The following is a 14,230-nucleotide window of genomic DNA, read 5'->3' as shown; positions in this document are numbered from 1 at the left end:
GAGCAGTTCCTGCCCATTTTATTATTATTATTATTATTATTATTAATATTAGGTTATTAAGATTTGTCTCTACCGCCTGAGGGAGCGGAAAGGCCGGAGCAGTTCCCGCCCATTTATTATTATTATTATTATTATTATTATTATTTGGTTATTAAGATTTGTCTCTACCGCCTGAGGGAGCGGAAGGGCCGGAGCAGTTCCCGCCCATTTATTATTATTATTATTATTATTATTATTATTATTATTATTTGGTTATTAAGATTTGTCTCTACCGCCTAAGGGAGCGGAAGGGCCGGAGCAGTTCCCGCCCATTTATTATTATTACTATTATTATTTATTATATTTGGTTATTAAGCTCCGTCTCTACTGCCTGAGGGAGCAGAAGGGCTGGAGCAGTTCCTGCCCATTTTATTTTTATTATTATTATTATTATTATTATTATTATTATTATTTGGTTATTAAGATTTGTCTCTACCGCCTGAGGGAGCGGAAGGGCCGGAGCAGTTCCCACCCATTTATTATTATTATTATTATTATTATTATTATTATTATTATTATTTGGTTATTAAGATTCGTCTCTACCGCCTGAGGGAGCAGAAGGGCCGGAGCAGTTCCCGCCCATTATTATTATTATTATTATTATTATTATTATTATTATTTGGTTATTAAGATTTGTCTCTACCGCCTGAGGGAGCAGAAGGGCCGGAGCAGTTCCCGCCCATTATTATTATTATTATTATTATTATTATTATTATTATTATCATTATCATTATCTTTGGTTATTAAGATTCATCTCTACTGCCTTTGAATCCAAAGGTCTCAGGGCGGCAGGCGAAGTTGAGAAAATGAATTACTAGGCAGCATATTGAGGGGGGCCAGTGTCGGATTTAACGTATAACCAAAACCAGCTATAGCAGGCATAGGCAAACTCTGGCTCTCCAGATGTTTGGGACTACAAACTCCTGGTTAACAGGACCAGTGGCCAGGGATGATGGGAGTTGTAGTCCCAAACATCTGGAGGGCCAGAGTTTGCTTATGCCTGAGCTATAGCTTAGGGCCCTACTCTCTTGGGGAGCCACCCAATAAATTTAAAGGGGGGGGGAACTGGATGTACATTTCCAAAAGATAAGAAAAAAACAAAATAAAACCTACATACAGCAACAATGTTTGTGTGTTGTGTAGGCTCCTGTTATGTAAGTCATGGGCCCTGCCTGCTAGCCTGCTCCCTCAAATATCACTGGTTTGCTCCTTTCTATATATAGGGTGCCTACATTCTGCATGTGCAAATGGCTTAAGATACCTATGAGGTCCATAAATGACCATATAGCATATACTCAACACACAAAAAAGCGACAATTTGTTGTTGACAAAGGACAGCTGGACATAGAAAGGGCCCCATTACCTTCAGGAGCTTAGGGTCCCATCAAACCTAAATCCGGCCCTGGGAATGGCATAGTGATAAAATAAGCACAATAACAGTACCCCCCCCTTATTATTATTATATATATATATATATGGACGCAGGTGGCGCTGTGGGTTAAAGCCTCAGCGCCTAGGATTTGCCGATCGAAAGGTCGGCGGTTTGAATCCCTGCGGCGGGGTTCGCTCCCGCTGCTCGGTCCCAGCGCCTGCCAACCTAGCAGTTCGAAAGCACCTCCGGGTGCAAGTAGATAAATAGGGACCGCTTACCAGCGGGAAGGTAAACGGCATTTCCGTGTGCGGCTCTGGCTCACCAGAGCAGCGATGTCACACTGGCCATGTGACCCGGAAGTGTCTCCGGACAGCACTGGCCCCTGGCCTCTTAAGTGAGATGGGCGCACAACCCCAGAGTCTGTCAAGACTGGCCCGTACGGGCAGGGGTGCCTTTACCTTTATATATATATATATATATATATATATATATATATATATATATATATATATATATATATATGCAGGTTTTGGTGTCCTCGGGTGTCTTCCCGTGTAAAAGTTGGGGTGTCTAGGCGACGTTTCGACGAGGTCTCACTCGTCATCTTCAGGCTGGTGCTTTCGGCTTCTTGTTACTGGAACAGAGCAGGATCTCAGTGTTTGAGTTCCTATAAATACTGTTGAGGGGGTGTGGTGTATAGCCTCCAATGTTCTGGGCAGAGAGGAAGTTCCCAGGCTAGTGTGCCTTTTCTTCTTTTGTTCCTTAATTACTTGAGGGATATCTTGGGTGATTTCTTGAGTGATATCCTGAGTACCACTTAGGTGGGTCATTAGGTGTGGATTAGTTGCTAAAGTCTTTGTGTCTTGACCTCTTGAACTTTGTGAAGAGTTTTTCTGAGAAGATGGCTGTACTGCACTTAGTTGTGCTCTGGCTTGGCTTCGCCCCTATACACTTTTACACGGGAAGACACCCGAGGACACCAAAACCTGCATTCCTGTACCCGTGAAAATCTACGAAAGCATATATATATGCTTTCGTAGATTCTGGGACACGAAATTAATTTTGCAGATTCCAAATTGCTCTTTAACATGGAACATCACCACAAGAGAATAATCATGGAAGCCATCGAGATAGAGAAACACCCTCACAACATGAACAAGCGTGACGACACATCCCGCTTGCCAGACATCTGGAAATTAGCCCTCCCCACAAAAACTGACACCAGATCCAGAGGCACACAGAACGCTATCACCAATCAACCACACCAGACCCAAACCCAGACCCTCTCCACAGATAAATTACAGACACCATCCAGTAGCCAAACCATGGTGGCACCTCCGGATGCTGCACCCCCCTGCAATCCCTACACAGATCTGGCTGACACAGGCCACAAAACCACAGCTCGCCCCTATACACGAAGCCAAGCCAGAGCACAACTAAGTGCAGTACAGCCATCTTCTCAGAAAAACTCTTCACAAAGTTCAAGAGGTCAAGACACAAAGACTTTAGCAACTAATCCACACCTAATGACCCACCTAAGTGGTACTCAGGATATCACTCAAGAAATCACTCAAGATATCCCTCAAGTAATTAAGGAACAAAAGAAGAAAAGGCACACTAGCCTGGGAACTTCCTCTCTGCCCAGAACATTGGAGGCTATACACCACACCCCCTCAACAGTATTTATAGGAACTCAAACACTGAGATCCTGCTCTGTTCCAGTAACAAGAAGCCGAAAGCACCAGCCTGAAGATGACGAGTGAGACCTCGTCGAAACGTCGCCTAGACACCCCAACTTTTACACGGGAAGACACCCGAGGACACCAAAACCTGCATTCCTGTACCCGTGAAAATCTACGAAAGCATATATATATATATATATATATATATATATATATATATATATATATATATATATAAATAAATAAAATATATATACACACACACCCCACCCATCTGGCTGGGTGTCCCCAGCCACTCTGGGCGGCTTCTGAAAAAACACCCAAAACAAGGAAACATCAGACATTAAAAGCTTCCCTAAACAGTAAACCTCCCTAACAATCATAGTAATAATAAGAATCCCTCACACATTTAACAGGCCATAGACAATGATAATTTTAGTTTACATATCGCCCTTTAGCCAAAGATCTCAGGGCAACAATTAGGAACATAAATCTTCAACCAGGCCTTTGAATAATATCCTGCAGCTGTTTACGTGTTATCACTGGGAAAGGGTGTGTTATGTTATTGTTTCTTTGTTTGTTTACTTGTGCTTTATCTTGTCATTTATCCTGTGTACTGCCCTGAGGTATTTTCTTGAAGGTTGGCATTTACCGGTACTTTTTTTCTCTCCATCTTCCCGTATACGTTTTCCTCTCTCTCCCTTTTAGCTTTTTTAGGAATTCGTTTTTATTATCATCTAAACCCTGCTACCGATAAATCCGCTTAAATTTCAAAAAAGGGTGGTATATAAATTAAATAAATAAAGTACGAAGCATTATAAAAATGTAACGTGCAGCATCATAATAAAATAATCATTCTAACAGCACACGCATACAGAGACATATTGAACAGGCCATAGATTATTTAATGGCTTAAGGCCTGAGTAGACACACGGGCGACTGAAGGTGATGGCGCCAGGCGAGCTTCTCTGGGGAAAGCATTGCACAGAACGGCAGCCACCTCAGAAAAGGGCCGTTCTTGTGTTGCCCCCCCATATATCACCACCATGAAATGGTAGCGTTGGAAGGGACCCCTTGGGTCATCTATCCCAACCCCACTCAGTCATAAAGCACACAGGGCAACTTTGAGCCAGTCTCAGCCTAACCTACCTCACAAGGTTGTTGTGAGGATGAAATTAGGGGGCAGAGGAGAACCACGTGCCCACTTCGAGCTCTGTGGAATAAAAAGGTGTCATATAAAGTCATATATATATATATATACACACACACACACACACACACACACACACACACACACACACACACAGAGTATATATAAAATCTCCCCACAAAGGGTTTTCCTCTGACCCCTGGAATCAGTGGCGTAGCGTGGGGGGTGCAGGGGGGCCGGCCGCACCGGGCGCAACATCTGGGGGTTAGGGTTACGGGGCACAAATCCACGGGTTAGGGGGCGCAAATTACTTGCCTTGCCCCGGGTGCTGACAACCCACGCTACGCCACTGCCTGGAATCAGGGCCTGATTTAGGTTTGATGAGGCCCTATGCTACTGAAGGTAATGGGGCCCTAACAATAATAATTTATTAGTTATATCCCGCCCATCTGGCTGAGTCTCCCCAGCCACTTTGTCAACAACAAATTGTCACTGTTTTTCTGTGTTGAATATATGCTATATGGTAATTTATGGACCTAATAGGTATCTCAAGCCATTTGCACATGTTGCCGTGCAACCAGTCCGTGCAGAATGTAGGCACCCTATATATAGAAAGGAGCAAACCAGGGATATTTTAGGGAGCAGGCTAGCAGGCAGGGCACAAAACACTGCTGCTGTATGTAAGTTTTATTTTTTTTTTTATCTTATATTTTGGAAATGTACATCTAGGGGTTTTTTTTCCTTTTAATTTTTTTGGGACCTCCAAGAGAGTACGGCCCAAAGCTATAGCTTGTTTAGCTTATACGTAAATCCGGCACTGCCTGGAATGTGTGTTCCTCACTCAGAGAAATACACCCTTGCGAGTACCTGGCAAAAGGCCTCTTAACTCCCTTTTGAAAGTTTGGACTGGCTTTCTCCCTTTGTTTTGCTGGTTTGATCACACCTGTATGATCACAGCGCCGCCTATTGCCCATGCAAGTACTTTCTAAGGGCTTAATCCAGGAACGAAGATCATGGCCACTGGGCCCATCACCTCCTGGCAAATAGAAGGGGAAGAAATGGAGGCAGTGAGAGATTTTACTTTCTTGGGCTCCTTGATCACTGCAGATGGTGACAGCAGTCATGAAATTAAAAGACACCTGCTTATTGGGAGAAAAGCAATGACAAACCTAGACAGCATCTTAAAAAGCAGAGACATCACCCTGCCAACAAAGGTCTATATAGTTAAAGCTCTGGTTTTCCCAGTAGTGATGTATGGAAGTGAGAGCTGGACCATCAAGAAGGCTGATCGCCGAAGAAGGGATGCTTTTGAATTGTGGTGCTGGAGGAGACTCTTGAGAATCCCATGGACTGCCAGAAGATCAAACCTATCCATTCTTAAGGAGATCAGCCCTGAGTGCTCACTGGAAGGACAGAGAAGACTCCTCAGAAAAGCCCCTGATGTTGGGAAAGATGGAGGGCACAAGGAGAAGGGGACGACAAAGGACGAGATGGTAGGACAGTGTTCTCAAAGCTACCAGCATGAGTTTGACCAAACTGCGAGAGGCAGTGGAAGACAGGAGTGCCTGGCGTGCTCTGGTCCAGGGGGTCACGAAGAGGCAGACACAACTGAACAACAACTAAACAACAACAATCTTAAAAGAATATATTGTTGCATGCATCCCAATCTCTGAGCAGCAAGAGAGATTTCAGGGGTTCCAGCCGATGCCCCAGATTGTGTCCTTGGAATAAAGGCCGATGGAGACTGTGGCATCTTTCAGATACGTGGTTACTTACACATACAGTGGTACCTTGGTTCTCAAACACCTTGGTACTCAAACAACTTGGAACCCAAACACTGCAAACCCAGAAGTGTTCCGGTTTGCGAAATTTTTTTGGAAGCTGAACGTGCTCCATTTTGAGTGTTATTCTTCCAATTTGAGTGCCACACTTTCGTTTTGAGTGTTACGCTGAGGTCTGTCTGTTTTTGCTATGTGTTTTGCGTTTTTGTTTTTGCAGCTTTTGTTTTTGTGACTGTGTGAACCCAGTTCAGCTACTGGTTGGTTGATTGATTGATTGATTGATTGATTGATTGATTGTGTGGCTGCAGTACATTGTTTATTGCTTTCATTTTATGGATCAATGGTCTTGTTAGTAAAATTAATTTGAAATTGCTGTTTTAGGGGTTGTTTTTAAAAGTCTGGAACAGATTAATCCACTTTGCATTACTTTCCATGGGAAAGCACGCCGTGGTTTTGGAACGCTTTGGTTTTGGGACGGACCTCCGGAATGGATTAAGTTTGAGAACCAAGGTACCTCTGTATTTAGAACGTAATGTAGAAGGGCTCACAGTGTTGACACTCCAAACAGGCATTTCTTTCCCATTAGGGAGTGGTGGTCCCCGAAGCCATGGCTTTGGAATCAGCACACAGAGCAAGAGTCTGCATGTCTTTTGAAGCTTCTTGATTCAACCCAGATCAAAAGTAAAAGACAAGCCCCAGGCCTATTCTATCAACAGGTGAGGAGGGTAGGGAATGCCTAGCGCTGGCGAAAGGGCCATCGCCTCCCAGTTGTCTTAATGCCATGTCAAGGAAGGGTGCTTTAAACCAGCTAAGGCCATTAACTTAACATTTAGACTGGTCTGACCAGTTCAGAAACGCATAACTACAAAGCTCCCATCTCACAGATACCAAATCGCAAGTTTGGTTGGGACCCCATGACCAACATCCAAACCGACCACTCAATCCAGGAACAGTAGGATCATGCAGAAGGACTCAAGTCTAAATTGTGAGACAATGGCCTATCACAGGAAATACAGTTCTGAACTTGGTTTGTACTTTCTGTATTTAAGAAGATCCACGTATTTCTTATTTTAAAAAAACCAAGCAGATTACATAAAGTGGTGTAAAGCACTCATTAAACACAGAAATAAAACCAAACTTTAACAACAGTATACATAATAAAATTACCAAAATATAGATAGGAAAGACTTGTTTTTAAAAAACAAAAACACATGTACAAAATAAAATTATATGTTGTTCTGACCTAATTTAACAAAGACAGGCGTCTCCTCCCAGCTTTCCTGACATAACTACTACTTACCATTAAATTGTATTTTTACTTGGCAGAACGTTCTCTAATATTTATTGCAAGCAACATTCCTGAGAGTTAAGTCACTACTATTCACCAGCCCGTGGGCATTCCAAACTAAAGAATAATTTATTCCCCAAGCAACTCAGCATTTTTTCAAGCGGAAGAGCTGAATGCGCAGCCTCTATTAAGTATGCAAAAATGCACACCTTTTTTTCCTTACCTTTCCCCTTTCTCTTTCAGTGTTGAGTATTTTGAAAAAATTGTTCCTGAATAGCAGTTGAGGGACGCGGGTGGCGCTGTGGGTAAAACCTCAGTGCCTAGGACTTGTCGATCGTATGGTCGGCGGTTCGAATCCCCGCAGTGAGGTGAGCTCCCGTCTTTTAGTCCTAGCTCCTGCCCACCTAGCAGTTCGAAAGCACCCCTAAGTGCAAGTAGATAAATAGGTACCGCTCCAGCGGGAAGGTAAACGGCATTTCCGTGTGCTGCACTGGTGCTGGCTCGCCAGAGCAGCTTCGTCACGCTGGCCACGTGACCCGGAAGTGTCTCCGGACAGCGCTGGCCCCCGGCCTCTTAAGTGGGATGGGCACACAACCCTAGAGTCGGACACGACTGGCCCTTACGGGCAGGGGTACCTTTACCTTTACCTTTAGCAGTTGCTGGAGTGGAAATGGGCTGAAGCGCTCACGTACCTGCCTGACCGCTGTAGGAAAGAATGCCTAACTAGACAGGACTTCGGTCTGATCCAAGGCGGCTCTTGTTACATTGCAAGACTGGCATCATGGAACCAGCAAACAGTGAGGCTGGCTAGCTCTGGTCAGTGCATGGCATGGCTTCATGGCACATCTTCATGGCAAACAGTACGTTTCCGAGCACAGTTCAAAGTGTTGGTGTTGACCTTTAAAGCCCTAATCGGCCTCCGCCCAGGATACCTGAAGGATCATCTCCACCCCCATCGTTCTACCCGGACACTGAGATCCAGCTCCGAGGACCTTCTGGCGGTTCCCTCATTGCGAGAAGCAAAGCTACAGGGAACCAGGCAGAGGGCCTTTTTGGTGGTGGCGCCCGCACTGTGGAACGCCCTCCCATCAGATGTCAAAGAGATAAACAACTACAGTCATACCTCGGGTTGAATGTGCTTCGGGATGAGCGCGTTCGAGTTGTGCTCCACGGCAACCCAGAAGTGGATCAGGGGAACACTGGACATAGTTTACCTTGATTTCAATAAGTTCCTCATGATATTCTTACAGAGACACTGGTCAAAATGTGGGCTGGATAAGGTAAATGGCAAAGGTAAAAGCCCTGAATGGCCTCAGTCCAGTATATCTGAAGAAGCGTCTCCACCCCCTTCCTTCTACCCGGACACTGAGGTCCAGCTCTGAGGGCCTTCTGGCGGTTCCCTCGCTGCAAGAAGCCAAGTTACAGGGAACCAGGCAGAGGGCCTTCTGGGTGGTGGCACCCGCCCTGTGGAACGCCCTCCCACCAGATGTCAAAGAGAAAAACAACTACCAGACTTTTAGAAGACATCTGAAGGCAGCCCTGTTTAGGGAAGCTTTTAATGTTTGATGTATTACTGTATTTTAATATTTGGTTGGAAGCCGCCCAGAGTGGCTGGGGAAACCCAGCCAGATGGGTGGCGTACAAACAATAATAATAAATAATAATAATAATAATAATCCTGAACTCACCAGTGGCCAACCAGATGCCGCTGGGAAACCTGCAAGTATAATTCAAGCACAAGAGCCTTTTGGTTTCCAGCAACTGGGATTTAGCAGCTAATAAAAGTTTGGGGGCTCTTTTGTCCGGGCTTCCATCTTGTTCCACCTGGTGGCAGGTGGGAGTCCTGTCACGACCGTCTTCAATAAAGACCGAGCCTACTGGCTGCTGTTTTGCTCTGGTATTCCTGGCTGGTGTCCTTGTTATTTTGTCCAGATTTCTCCATTAACAGTTGCTTCTCCCGAAATGGACTCTGCAAATCCCTTCTTTGGAAGGTGGGTGTCGTGCAGGTGGCCAGAGGGAGCTGGATGCGAAGGAGGCAGGTCCCAGCCCTTTGGGTCGCAACAAGGGAAACCTGGGAGCATCGCCCGCCTGCTGTGCTGGCACCTCCTCACTCTCCCAATCGCTACCTCCACACTGAAGCGAGATCAAAGACCATCTCTGGCGGAGTTAAAGTTACACATGGTGTTCCCATTACATAGGAACTGGTGATCTGCTTCATCTTCAGGGTCCAGAAGGAGGTTCCCAGGCACCCACCAAGGCCCCCTGACCTTCCCACTTTTTAAAGCTTTTTAGTTTTTGCAGTGCTCCAATACCATTAGTTTTGGAGCTGAGGTGTTATTTTTAATTATTCCCCCCCCCCTTTATTTTACTCCACACCTTGATTTCCCATATAATGAACTTCATGGCACAAAATAAGACCTTTATTTTTAAAAACAATTAGAACAGTTAGAAAACTGAAGCTAGCTGGCTTAAGTCCTGTGGTTGGGCAACTGTCCCTGGAAAATAGGAGCACTTGGGAGGATTTGCTTTCACTGTGGGGTCCTTTTACATTACATTCCTTCTGAATTCACGCCCTTTATCTCCAGCCACCAATAAGTGGTGGGGTGACAAAAGCAGTTGTGATTTCTTTTGATTTTCTTGGCAGCTGCATAGGCGAGATGAGCCCAAGAGCCCCGAGGGCGCAAATGTTGGCAACTCGTTTCTGTGTCCCCGGATGGCCCTGTCTGGCCCCAAACTACCAGGGTTCCCCCCCCCCCAGAAGCTGCCTCTTTCCCCTCATTCACCATGTCCGCTTGTGACATCACAGGAAGTTGGGGCACCCCAGCAGTTATTAAAAATTAGGTGACCCCCTCCATTGTGAGGCCTGGGAGGGCTGTGCAGATGTTTCCCCAGCTGTGGCCATTGGCTACCAACTCCCTGTGATATCACAAGTTGGTGAAGCCGCCTCTTCCTGTGACAAAACTAACGGAGTGGTATCCTATGATCCTAGAGATTTCCCATATAATAAAAATATGACACAATGCAAAGATTTCTTTTCAGAAAAAGTTTATTTAGAAAAAACATGAGAAAGCCATTTATTTAGAAAACAGGAGCTGTCTGGCTTAAATCCTGCAGTTCTCTTCATGACTTTCATGGCTGGTCTCGGAGGAAACCTCGCCGGCTCCTGAAAGGCAAAAGCAAACCGTTGATGGGATGGCGACTATCCGACAGCGTCCACCCAGACCCCTTGCCTTCTCCTTGCTCCACAGCATCCCAAAGCCAGACGATCGCCTCCTTCCGCTTGCCAGCTTGCCGCCACCATCTGGTCTTGGGGAAAACCTCGCCAGCATTGGACGTCCCTGAAAGGCAAAGGCAAACACGTTGATGGGATGACGACTATCACAGCGTCCACCCAGACTCTTCCACAGGCTTTGGTCTGACAACTTCATCCCTGACTGGCCTGCCCCGTCAAGGCAGGTTGCAGAAGTGGAGGGTTGCCAGTTTGAAGTGGTAGATCCACATGGGACTACACTGGTTTCCCGGGCTCCACCTCTAGGGCTGTGCCGGGTAGTTTCCCTCCTCGCTTTGGCCGTCGACGTAAGGTCAAGAGCTCTACGAATGTCAGCAAGCTGACATTCTCAAAAGGTAGGTCTGTTGACCTTAGGTTGAGGGCCAAAGACAAAGGTGAATGTCACCAGATAGCGTTCACAAATGGATCGGCCAGCTTCACGGGCCTCTCGGCCTCCACTGACATCCCCAAATGTGAACCTGGCTTCACCTAGGCGCCACCACTAGAAGCCGATGGGCAACTTTCCCTCACCACAGAATCCGCCTAGGGACACTCACCCGCTGCCAAAGGGGCAGCTTCCCTCCTCGGTTTGTCCGCCTGTTAATAAACAAACTAGGCTTCCAAACCCGTTTGCATCCCCTCGGCCAGTCTTGTAGCCTTGCGGCATCAACCAGGGCACTGAATGCAAACCTTCCGGCAATCCGTCCACCACCAACAGCCGCGCCAGGCCCATTGCCAGACCTCAGCTCTCCACTTTCAAAGGATGCCCACATCAGTCTTAGATGGAAGAGACAGGAAAGTTCCAAGGCAGCTGAGATTCTTTATTTGTGGGGTCAGTTAAGGAGAAGATCTTCTCCATTGCGTACTCCATGGTCAGCTCTAGCAAAACCCCAGAGATTTTTGGAAAAGGTGTTGGCAGTGCTACAGGGACAGAACCCAGAAGGGAAAACAGGTTGGCTATTACCTGACTGAGTTGCTTGTCACATATAAAACAGTCTTATTGAGATTCATTTATTTGATTTATTGTAAATGGTTGCTTATTTCTTTCTTAATAGGTTTTATTGGGTTGTATGCTTCTGGAACTGGACCTTTAATGGCTTTTAGACAAATACAATAAATGATTGAGTGATGAAAAGGTGCTTTTTCCTGAGATGCTAACTTTCTCCCTGCATGTCACTCCTTGAAAAGATTCCTGTGCATAGAGGAGACTCACTTTCATTGTTCTGTTCGTTTGTGTGTTTGACCAGTGTTGTGTGGAGGGAAACGCAACCACTAGGATGAAAAATGCCCCCTCCTGCCCCCCTGGGTTTCCGGTGTAGCCTTCACAGATACTGGCACAAATTGGGGAGGGGGTGTTATATATATATAGCCAAGGAGCCAATGGCTGCTGAGCTACGTCCCTCATTGTGAGGTCTGAGGGGTGGTGGGGACGCGTCCCCAGATGCTGCCATTGTGATGTCACAAAACATTGGGCAGCTGAGAGGGTATAAATGTTGGCCAAGTCAAAGGCCGAGGCAGTTGCCTCAGTGGAGGCACTCAGCTCGGGTGGTCCCCTGCCCCGTGGGGCAAGCTGGCCGGAGGAAGGAGGCGATCGCCCGGCGCTGGGATGCTGTGGAGCAAGGAGAAGGCAAGTTGAGGTTTACTTGCTGGTGGGATCGCACTTGAAGGTGGATGAAATTCAGCTCTGAAGCAGGGGGAGGTCTGGCAATGGACCTGGCGCGGCTGTTGGTGGTGGACGGATTGCCGGAAGGTTTGCATTCAGTGCCCTGGTTGATGCCGCAAGGCTACAAGACTGGCCGAGGGGATGCAAACGGGTTTGGAAGCCTAGTTTGTTTATTAACAGGCGGACAAACCGAGGAGGGAAGCTGCCCCTTTGGCGGCGGGTGAGTGTCCCTAGGCGGATTCTGTGGTGAGGGAAAGTTGCCCATCGGCTTCTAGTGGTGGCGCCTAGGTGAAGCCAGGTTCACATTTGGGGATGTCAGTGGAGGCCGAGAGGCCCGTGAAGCTGGCCGATCCATTTGTGAACGCTATCTGGTGGCACTCACCTTTTGTCTTTGGCCCTCAACCTAAGGTCAACAGACCTACCTTTTGAGAATGTCAGCTTGCTGACATTCGTAGAGCTCTTGACCTTACGTCGACGGCCAAAGCGAGGAGGGAAACTACCCGGCACAGCCCTAGAGGTGGAAACCAGGGAAACCAGTGTAGTCCCATGTGGATCTACCGCTTCGAACTGGTGACCCTCCACCTCTGCAACCTGCCTTGACGGGGCAGGCCAGTCAGGGATGAAGTTGTCAAGACCAAAGCCTGTGGAAGGGTCTGGGTGGACGCTGGATAGTCGCCATCCCATCAACGTGTTTGCCTATGCCTTTCAGGGACGTCCAATGCTGGCAAAGTTTTCCCCAAGACCAGACAGTGGCGGCAGGCTGGCAAGCGGAAGGAGGCGATCTGGTATTGGGATGCTGTGGAGCAAGGAGAAGGCAAGTTCCAGTTGACTTGCTAGTGGGATCGCTACCTGAAGGTGGCCGATATTCAGCTCTGAAGCTGGCTTTCGTCTGGCGATGGACCTGGCTAGGCTGTTGGTGGTGAATGGATGCCGGAAGAGTTTGCATTCAGGCTAGTGGATGCCGTGAGGCTACGCCTGTCGAAATGGGTGCAAACTGTGGTTTGGAAGCCTGGTTTGTTTATTAACAGGCTGCCAAACTGAGGAGGGAAGCTGCCACTAGGGCAGCGGGTGAATGCCCCTAGGTGGAAACCAGCTGTGATTTGCATTTGCATTTAAATTATGTCAGTGGATGCCCTAAGCTGAAGCTGGCTGATATTTGCAGGTGTGAACCAGCTGGTAGTGAGGAAGGAAAGTTGCCCGTTTGGCAGCTCGTGGAGGCGTCTAGGTGAAGCCAGTGTTCACAAATAGACGCCAACTGAGGCTGCAAGGCTGATGAAGCTGGCTGCTATTTGTGGACCTGGCTGGCATTCACCCATGTCTTTGGTCCATCCATTTAATGACAAAAGGCCTAGGCCTCTTGACATTAAACGGATGGCCAAACTGAGGAGGGAAGATGCCCGGCACAGCCATGGAGGTGCTCAACTGGAGCCAGCGGACTTCACCAATAGACGCCAGCGGAGGCCGCAAGGCTGATGAAGCTGGCTGCTATCTGTGAACAAAAACTGGTTTTCCTTCATCTCCGGGAGCCTGCCCATTGCGCAGGACTGCCAGGGGTGAAGTTGCCAGGCGGAAGCCAGGGGAGTCTGGGTTGACGCTGTCGGATGGTGGTCACCCCACTCATCTGTTTGCCTTTGCCTTTCAGGAATGGCCAGAGCCAGCAAGGTTTCCCCTGAGACCAGCCGTGAAAGTCATGAAGAGAACCGCAAGACTTAAGCCAGACTGCTCCTGTTTTCTAAATAAACGGCTTTCTATTTTTTTTCAAAATAAATGTTTTATGAATAGAAATCTCTGTTTTGTGCCATGTTTTTATTATATGGGAAATCTCTAGGATCATAGGGTACCCCCTCCCTGGTAGTGATGTCACAGGAAGGGGGGTTGCATCCCCTTGTGACATCACAGGGAGTTGGTAGCCAATGGCCACAGCTGGGGAAACATCTGCACAGCCCTCCCAGGCCTCACAATGGGGGGGCACCTCATTTTTAATAAA

At 47.1% G+C, this 14,230-nt stretch overlaps 2 long non-coding RNA genes across 2 annotated transcripts; one reads left to right on the top strand and one right to left on the bottom strand.

Moving 5' to 3' along the window:
* Positions 1-10,340: 10,340 nt before the first annotated feature.
* Positions 10,341-11,787, bottom strand: LOC309353416. Its single transcript, XR_014161828.1, has 2 exons — positions 11,271-11,787; positions 10,341-10,650 (listed from the first exon to the last, which is right to left on the bottom strand). It is a non-coding gene; the product is annotated as an uncharacterized lncRNA (long non-coding RNA).
* Positions 11,788-12,022: 235 nt separating this feature from the next.
* LOC309353513 lies at positions 12,023-14,028 on the top strand. The gene is made up of 2 exons (XR_014161917.1): positions 12,023-12,207; positions 12,953-14,028. It is a non-coding gene; the product is annotated as an uncharacterized lncRNA (long non-coding RNA).
* Positions 14,029-14,230: the final 202 nt, after the last annotated feature.

The sequence above is a fragment of the Podarcis melisellensis genome, assembly GCF_964234715.1.
Source record: "Podarcis melisellensis genome assembly, chromosome: 12".
Lineage (NCBI taxonomy): Eukaryota > Metazoa > Chordata > Lepidosauria > Squamata > Lacertidae > Podarcis > Podarcis melisellensis.
This window is presented reverse-complemented; position numbering and strand designations above follow the sequence as displayed.